The sequence below is a fragment of the Lytechinus variegatus genome, chromosome 5, assembly GCF_018143015.1.
Source record: "Lytechinus variegatus isolate NC3 chromosome 5, Lvar_3.0, whole genome shotgun sequence".
In the NCBI taxonomy this organism is placed as follows: Eukaryota; Metazoa; Echinodermata; class Echinoidea; order Temnopleuroida; family Toxopneustidae; genus Lytechinus; species Lytechinus variegatus.
In genome coordinates this window covers 14493238-14501796 of record NC_054744.1, presented here as the reverse complement: position 1 = coordinate 14501796, position 8559 = coordinate 14493238, and the positions used below count along the sequence as shown (strand labels likewise).

The window sequence follows — 8559 nt, the reverse complement described above, 5'->3', positions numbered from 1 at the left end:
CTGTATAAAAGTTCTCACTTCAATTCTTTCAGTTCTCTCAGAACGTAAATCAACTATCCGTACATCTATTCTCTCAAAAGTGTGGAACAGCAGAGTGAAACAATCAGAGCTGACTTTTAGGTTAGACTGTCCGTTTATTATAATTACGCGTTCGAGGAACAAGACACAATCCAACTATACAATCGATTGAAATGGATTCCAAGACATGCCCCGAGAATCTTTTCTCGAAATGCGAATTACCACCCCTTTTATAGAGAGCTAAATCGAGCAAAGCATCCTTGAGCTAGTTTCTATCCCTCTCCCAAGAACAACATTCGTCCTCGGCCGAGATGGGCTGCACGCGACTGAGAGTCGGTCCTTGATGTTGCATAACACAAGGGCAGACTCTGTTTACGAGCGAGCGAGACCCTGGACTTATGCAAAACAGAACTGTCCTCGGCGTGAGGTCAGGCGAGGTCGCACGCGTCAGAGATCTGTCATCGCTTGGCGAGGTCGCACGCGACTGAGAGACTATCCTCGCCGTTACGTAAGCGAAGGACAGTCGCTCTTGACGAGCGAGGCCCACGTAATAAATAATGTTTGACCTCAGCTGGGAATGTTGGAAGGACGCTCAGGCAGAGCGAGATGTAGACATCCCGCAAGTTGTGCGATTTACAAGCTCAAGAAGGCTCTGCTCTCAATGGATATCAAGAATGACAGTATAGTACAAATGAATACCAAGAATGACAGTATCGTCACCGTTTTTACGAACCGGCCTGGGAGTCAAAATCGATGAAAAAATATAAAATGACTTTTTTCAGTATTTCGACTCAATAGTCAAATATCTTTTATTTCACAAATTTGTAGGTCTTAAAACCATTTCGTTACGTCATTTTTGACGTCATGAGACGCTCTGGGTTCATGAGAATGGACGAATGCCGTTTTTACGAACCGGCTTGATACGCGCGCCGCAGCTAGCTCGCCGACTCGCATCGTCTGTTTGCTGAAACTTCGTTTTTACGATCTGGCCTGAGGCGTCAGCTTGTTCAAACTTGCATCAGGTAAGTTGTTTATTTTTCTTATTTAAAAAGGAAACATTTGGAGAAAAATAGCTGGTAGTTATCTTTTAATACTTGTGATCAAAATCAAACAATTTTCTGTTTAAAAATCATCAAAATAAGACGAAAATTAAACCACTTAAATAACTGACATTAAGTTTTTTTATAGTCCAGCCCCATGCGTACTAATCTGTGTTACTATGAAGCAGTAACGGTAGAATATGTGTCTACAGAGCTAGGCCTAGATCGACTTAGTCAGGAGACTTCTAAAGAGTAAGCCCATGTTAGTGAATGATTTTTACTCTTTAGAAGTCTCCTGACTAAGTAAGATCTACTTGCTGTTAGAATTATGCTGATCTAGCCTCGATAGACGTTGACCTCTAGTCAGGGCTGCCAACATCGGATAAATACTAAAATAGTTTAGAGTGAGACTCCCATAGGCCAATGATATATTTTGGGGTCAAAATGAGTGAGATCAATAGAAACACATGCAAATGAACTAAATTTGAGAGTGAGAAAAGACCAAAATGAGTGAGTCTCACTCTAAATGAGTGAGAGTTTGCAGCCCTGGAACAGGAGATCCTGCGTCCAGAACTGAACCTTATGTAACCTTATGTAGGCCTATGTATTATTAACTGGCAATGATTCACACTAGATCTAGGCTACTCCACTCTGTAGGATAATAAATTCTAGGGAACATTGCCAGAAAAAAAGCTGGCAGTGGTAGTAGATCTACATGTAGATTCTCGAACTTTAAGTTAAATCTAACAGTTACAATGGTTAAGTTAGACCTATTCACACTCAAGCACCGAGATATTTCATCAAAATTTTCACTTTAGATATAATTTGTGATAGATCTATCTAGACAGTCTAGACAATAGACATTAACTAGATCTAATATCACTCAAAAAAGTGCAGAACTAAAAAGAGAGAAAAAATTAAAGTCACTAGTCGTAGATTTAGAGATCTAAGTTAGACAGCTTACCCCGCCACAAGCTGTGTCGCCACTCGCCAACACAGTGTGTTACCGCGGGTGAATTCATCGACCCGTTCATGTGCTATTGTCACCTATGAGGTCCGTACATGTATATTCGGACCCCATTGGTACTTGGAGTGGGATAGTAGGCCTAAAGTTGTGCCTAACTGTCATTATTAGTCTAATGTGAGATCTACAGACTAAAGTTAGATAGCAAAGGAATAAATATATCTTCTAAATGCTAAGAGTTTAGGCCTAAATGCTTATAAATACTCTTTGTATTTCAGCTGGAAACTGTTGCTTTCAGGTAGACCAATGGGTGTCTCATCAAACCATACCTTCGACAGTTAATTCGCCGTTCATTGTTTGGTGATTTCCAGAGCTGTTGCCTGATTTTAAGAGTGAACAGATTCTTACCTCTTCAAACGCATCTGGTGAGTATTTCATCAACAAAGATTTGGCTATTGTCTTTACTTCCACATCAATATGGGAGAATTGACATTGTACAATGTCCAAATTACACTTGGGGGAGGGGGGGGTAGGGGTTTGAAAGGAAAATAATGTAAATTTCCTTTTGGAATAGAATTCAAACTCTCACTCGAAGAAATAACAGACTTGTTTTTGAACATTTTTTGTATGTTTACCTGTGATAATGCTTAGCACCTTTTTCCTTAGCCCTGTTCAGTTTCACACTGCATTGCTTAGCACTACAATAATCAGGCTAAACCTGCTTTTTAGCAGGGCTAGATAGTACAATATTCTTTACCATGCTAGCCTCCTTTCATAAAATGCAGTGGGAAACCAAAGTGGGCTAAGCTTAACCCCGGGGAATTGGTGGTGCTAAGGCCCCTCTTAGCCCCACCAATCTCCTCGTTTTTTTGTAGTATGCTATATAAAAAACATGTTTCTCTATCCGCTTTATAGTAGAGAGAAATATGTATAAAAATATAAACAAAAATAAGCCTGTTTAAGGCATGACTTATAAATTGATCATGCAAAGAAAAACATTTGCCAGTTACTTATCAATACTATATGGGAATAACAGTTCCTCTGATTACAAAATAAGTCCTCGTTCTTTGTAAAAGTAATCAATTGTATCCATTGTCGCACTGAAATCAAACAGCACCAATACCACTTCTGAGCTTTAGCATGAGCTGCCTTCCAGCACTCAGTGTATTCCTGCCGGGTACCCATTCGCCTCACCTGGATTGAGTGCAGCACAATGTGGGTTAATTTCTTGCTAAAGAAAAACATGCAATGGCTGGGATTCAAACCCATGACCTTCTGGTTGAGAGACGAGAGTCCGAATCACTACTCCCCCAATGTTCCATGACTAAGTAATATTAGAAAGTTGCTGAAAAGTTGTCAATTTTTTTTTTTTTTTTCATATTTCTTTTCAGTGGTGGACTGTTACTTTCTATTCCAATTGTTCATTCTACTGGGGACGAGATGCTCAGTGTCTGACTGTCTGGTGAAGGGCTACTACTGAAATTCCATAAATTGAAGCATTCCAGGAGTGAAAGATGTAAGTGATTTTATTTTGTACTCATTTGTGTTGATCAAGATTTTCTAAATTTGAGAACCATTAAACTAATCTTCACCAGAAGGATGTTGGCCAATTGGATGAAATCTGAACTGCTGTACTTTGGCAAAAGGAATCAAGTTACAAAAGTATTATTTGTTGGAAATGAGCAACGTGTGTTGGTCATTTACATGGGCATCCATGCAATTTAACAGCATATTTTCTTCAATATCTTTCCATAGAACAATCATTTCTTCCCCAAATTTTGCCTGAATGTGCAGCATACAAAGGGTGTTTCAGAAACAACAATAACTCAAATTTGACTGATGTGTCACTTACTTCCTTTTGCCAAAGTTGGGCAGTGTAGTTTTCATAAGAAGTACATGTATGTAGGTCATAAGAAGTACATGTATGTAGGTCATCCTGGAACACATGAAGATGGAAGAAGTGAAAGATTTAAAAGAGGGTCTTTTAGAACATCACACTGTATAGGGGAATAATGGCGGATTCTGAACAAATGTCTGTGGTGCATAATCAAGCTCTATTAAGTGTGAATAGCCCAGGCCAGCCCGAGGAATCATTCATGCAAGTATTGATATTAAGTTTGAAGTTGTAGTCACATATTGCAAAAATGAATCTTTGAAATGTTTTGTATTGACCTCAATTATCAAATGATGACAAAGGAATGAAGAATGATGGACGGAAGGTTTGGAATGGTTTGGAATGGTTATATTTACCTTATTTTTTGATATAGAAATGTTAGTCTCCACACTTTATATACCGAATGTATATTAAGTTCCCCCTTCCCCCAAAAAAGTGGCTTTCATTAATGTTTATATATAGGTCTAAGTACCTTTTGATAATAGAACATATCTATCTCTATTTGATTATCAGTAAAAATTTACAAACTTGATTTGTCAAGTTGTTCAGCTTATAAGGCAAAAAGAACAGTAAGTAGTAAAATAGAATTTAAAAAATTATTCATAATTATATTCAATTGTCAATTTATCAATATTGGCAACTTTGCTTGCATCCAAATTGAGCAAAACAAGTATTCTCCATTTTCATTACTATGCAAAATGGCGTAAATTAAATGCTGCAGAAATGGAAACCCCAAGCTCTCCCAAGGAAAGTACACAGACTTAATGACCCTCTGCATTGGTGAAACAGCAGTCATTGCTCATCCTGAATATCAGGCCTTCTATTGTATGCTGCCACACTAAGCACCTCAACTTGCTTAATGAGTTATGATTTTTAATGTAACTTTGAAATAATATATGTGTAGATAATGTTTTAATGACACATTGCACTGTATTGCTCTAAACAAGTAAATTCAATAATCTTTTGTTTCTTTCTTTTTTTTTGCTTACTCAATTGCAGGTTTCAGAGATTTTTGGAGACTCCACTTTTGAAGATGAAGGAAAATCACGATCTCTTCTGATAAAGGTATACATTTCTTGTGGTTTGACTGAACTTGTTTTCCTTTGGGATATTGATAGAGAGATCTCAAGACAGTAAACATCAGTCTTCACAATAACTCTGATATTGTATTTACTGTCAAGAGCATGTGATAACTACTCTTGTTGCTTCAGAGACCAAAGCTCAAAACACAATATATCAGTTCTTATTTGGACTGGTATATTGTATTGTCTGTAAAGAGCACGTGATATGGTCTAAAATGTTTTCATTCCAGAGAAGGACAGTTAGGTAGACCAAAGCTCAAAACAGAATACATGTATAACAGATTAACTGTGAATTTCTGTCAAGGGCAATCGGTAAATTCTTGTTGCATTTAGAGACCAAGAAGGACACTTTAGGTAGACCAAAGCTCAAAACAGAATACATGTATAACAGATTGCCTGTGAGATGGTATTTTCTGTCAAGGGCAATTGGTAAATTCTTTTTGCATTTAGACACCAAGAAGGACACTTTAGGTAGACCAAAGCTCAAAACAATACATGTACAACAGATTAACTGTGAGATTGTATTTTCTGTCAAGACTGTAAGAAGTATTTTTTTGTCCAGAGCAAGTGTACAAATTTGTTAAATTTAGCAAATATGAAAGACTCCGATATTTAAACAATAGCTTAGATCAGAATACATATGTTGTTAGAAAGACTGTCAAAATGCAGTTTGCTTGAAGTGTGGGTTTTTGTTTTAACCTAATATGATGAAATAGCTACTTGATTTCCTTAACTGGTTTATGTTCTCATTTAGGAATAAATGTCACAATTGCATATGTGTGTTGGGAAAAAATTCATGCAAATATTTTTATCGCATGTTTCTTTTCACAACAAATTTTGAAACTCAGGTTATGAAATAAGTGTCATTTTTACAATTAAAGTTTTGCAGACACAACTTGCTACAGATCTGATTTTTCTTGTCATATTTTATTTGCAATCAAATCCACTGCAGTACAATTAACAGTCTTGATGTTGCTTGATTTTATTTATGGTGCTTTGAACAGATCGTAATATATTCATGCTTGAAATTCTATATATTATCCTCTGCCATGTACTTGCCAAATAGTATAATGACTACTCACGATCCGTCTTTCAAGACTAGTTTGCAATTCATGAAATATTTTCATTTGTTTTTATTTGTTAAACTCTGAGATTATCTATTATTGTTTTGTATTTATTTAAAAAAGGTGTTGTTTGTTAGAAATGAGATTATGACCCTTTGGGTTTCATGTATTAATGGTCAGTTTAAATTTAAATTGGTGTACACGTCTGAAAGATTCTAAACTGGTTATTAAAAAGACATTTTTTTCAATATGGAACCACTTTGGAACTTGATTTGAAAACAAAATAGAATAATGGGCATGCAAATCTTTCTGCTAAACTTATAATTTTGAACAGACACTGTAACATTACAACACACACAAAAGAAAATGGCAGTAAGAGGCAAGAGATTTTTTAGATTACACAGAACATGGTGAGAACATTCTAGGACACCATCATGCATTTGTGTATTATGTACAATTTACTGTACATAGTGTGATCAATTTACTGTACATAGTGATGCATGGAGTTTGATTTATTTTTAAAAATGGTTAATGTTTTAAAATTAGTGTTTAATGTTTAAAAATGTTCAACTGGAAGCTTAGTAATAATATGTGTTCATAAAATGGTTTATCTTTCACCTTCTTAAGTGAGTTTACAAAATAAATGGAAATGATAGTTGCCATTTTTGTATTTGAATAATCAAACCTGCAGTCGATTATTAAGATATTCATTAAACAGAAGAGAATAAACTTTTATCCAGGTAAGAGAAATAAAATCATAAATGTTTATACTGTATGCAAATAATAAAAGTGCATTTTGATAATAAAGACTTATAAAACAAATTTATTGAAAAACAGGTTTTCAAATGCAGTACGCTGTCATACGTTGTACATTCAAATATGTACACAGATATATCCTTGTGTCAATGGCAATGAGGGTGATAATGTGGGGTGTTTTTCTTTGTTAGGCAGGGGCATTTTTAATCTAATTGATAAGATGTGTGTTTTATGTTTATATGAAGTGCTTCTTTTAATTTTCTTATAAGAATCTCAGTTATAAAACTTAACCAAATTGGTGTAATTTCCTGAAGTACATTTAATGTAAAGTTGGTATATAGGAGACTGATGAATTAGTTAATGTTAAAGAAAATGAAGATGTACTTTTATATGTCTCATTGTGGATGTTGACATGGTTTTTGTAAATGCAGGTATATTATCTACATGTATATGAATTTTTAATGAGTATTTTCATTGTGTATCCTTTCTATTAACATTTGATATAATTGAAACAAATTTCTATGATCTTGTGTTGTCTATGTTTGGAATTTCAATTAAAGGTGTATTTTCATCTTTTATTCAAAGGTTTTAGAATTTACTTGAATTTTCCTAATAGTAAATTTAGAAAGAAAAAAAAGGATAGTTAAGTTGTCATGCATCACCAAAAGAGAGGGTGAATGAAATGGAGAGGGACACAGCAGTCAGGAAAAAGAGAGGGGATGATTATGAATAAGGTGATAAAGAGAGGGCAAATGAACAGGTAGAGGGGTTGAGGAGGTAAAGAGGGGGCTATGAAGAGGAAGAGAGTTGTCCTGAAACAAAGGTTGACAGATGGATCAAGGGATATCAGGAAAAGAGGAAAGAGGGTGAGGGATAGGAAAAGACTGGGGTTATACAGGAGAAGAGGAGGGGAGCAGAAAACAGGAATTGGGATGGGGAGTGATTGACCGTCGGGACAGAAAAGGAAAGACTGGAATGAGAAAAAATGAGGGGTGATAGAAATGATTCATGAGAGAATGGAAGAGAAGGATGTGAATAGGTGAGAAAAGGGAGAAAACATCTACAGAGTCGAGAAAGGGGCATCTAAGTAAAGAGAGAAGAGCTACTGTCATGACTGTAGGGAATAAACAAAATCGGGAGAAATTAGCGGGGGGGGGGTAGAGTTCTGAATTGAAATTAAGTTGAGATATAGGATATGCAGATGGAAGGCAGAGCACAAAGGAAACGTGTTATAATGCAGAATATGGAAAGGGTGATGGACATTTTGTCCAGGAATGGAACCATTGGCGGTGAAACGACATTTGCTCCTGCGACAATTGCTCCGGGTTTTATTTAGTCTAAGATATAGGGTTAGGGTAGCAATAGGGTTTTATGTTAGATTTAGGGTTAGGTTTATGATAGGGTATAGTGTTAAATCCAGGGTTGAAGCTAGTTATTCGATTAGTGTGTGGAATTTATAGCGGAACAATGTCGCCGGAGCAAATGTCATGGAACCATTTGGTGTACTATTTCAATCCAATTCATATTGGGAATTAAATACAAACAAAACCAGCCCCGGTTATTGGACAATATAGTTCACTTTGTGACAATCACCTGGAATGTATCATCTTCTAGTTAATACCCATCATAGTTGATAATGTACCATAATTATCTCAATTTTATTCTTGCCAATAAGGTTATATTGTACAATAACCGGGGCTGGTTTTGTTTGTGAATTGGATTGAAATAGTACACCGAATAG

General features: G+C 35.9%; 1 long non-coding RNA gene across 1 annotated transcript; it reads left to right on the top strand.

Annotated features, from left to right (window-relative positions):
- The first annotated feature begins 761 nt into the window (after window positions 1-761).
- Window positions 762-7426, top strand: LOC121415520. The gene is made up of 4 exons (XR_005970017.1): window positions 762-1040; window positions 2301-2447; window positions 3414-3538; window positions 4916-7426. It is a non-coding gene; the product is annotated as an uncharacterized LOC121415520 (long non-coding RNA).
- Window positions 7427-8559: the final 1133 nt, after the last annotated feature.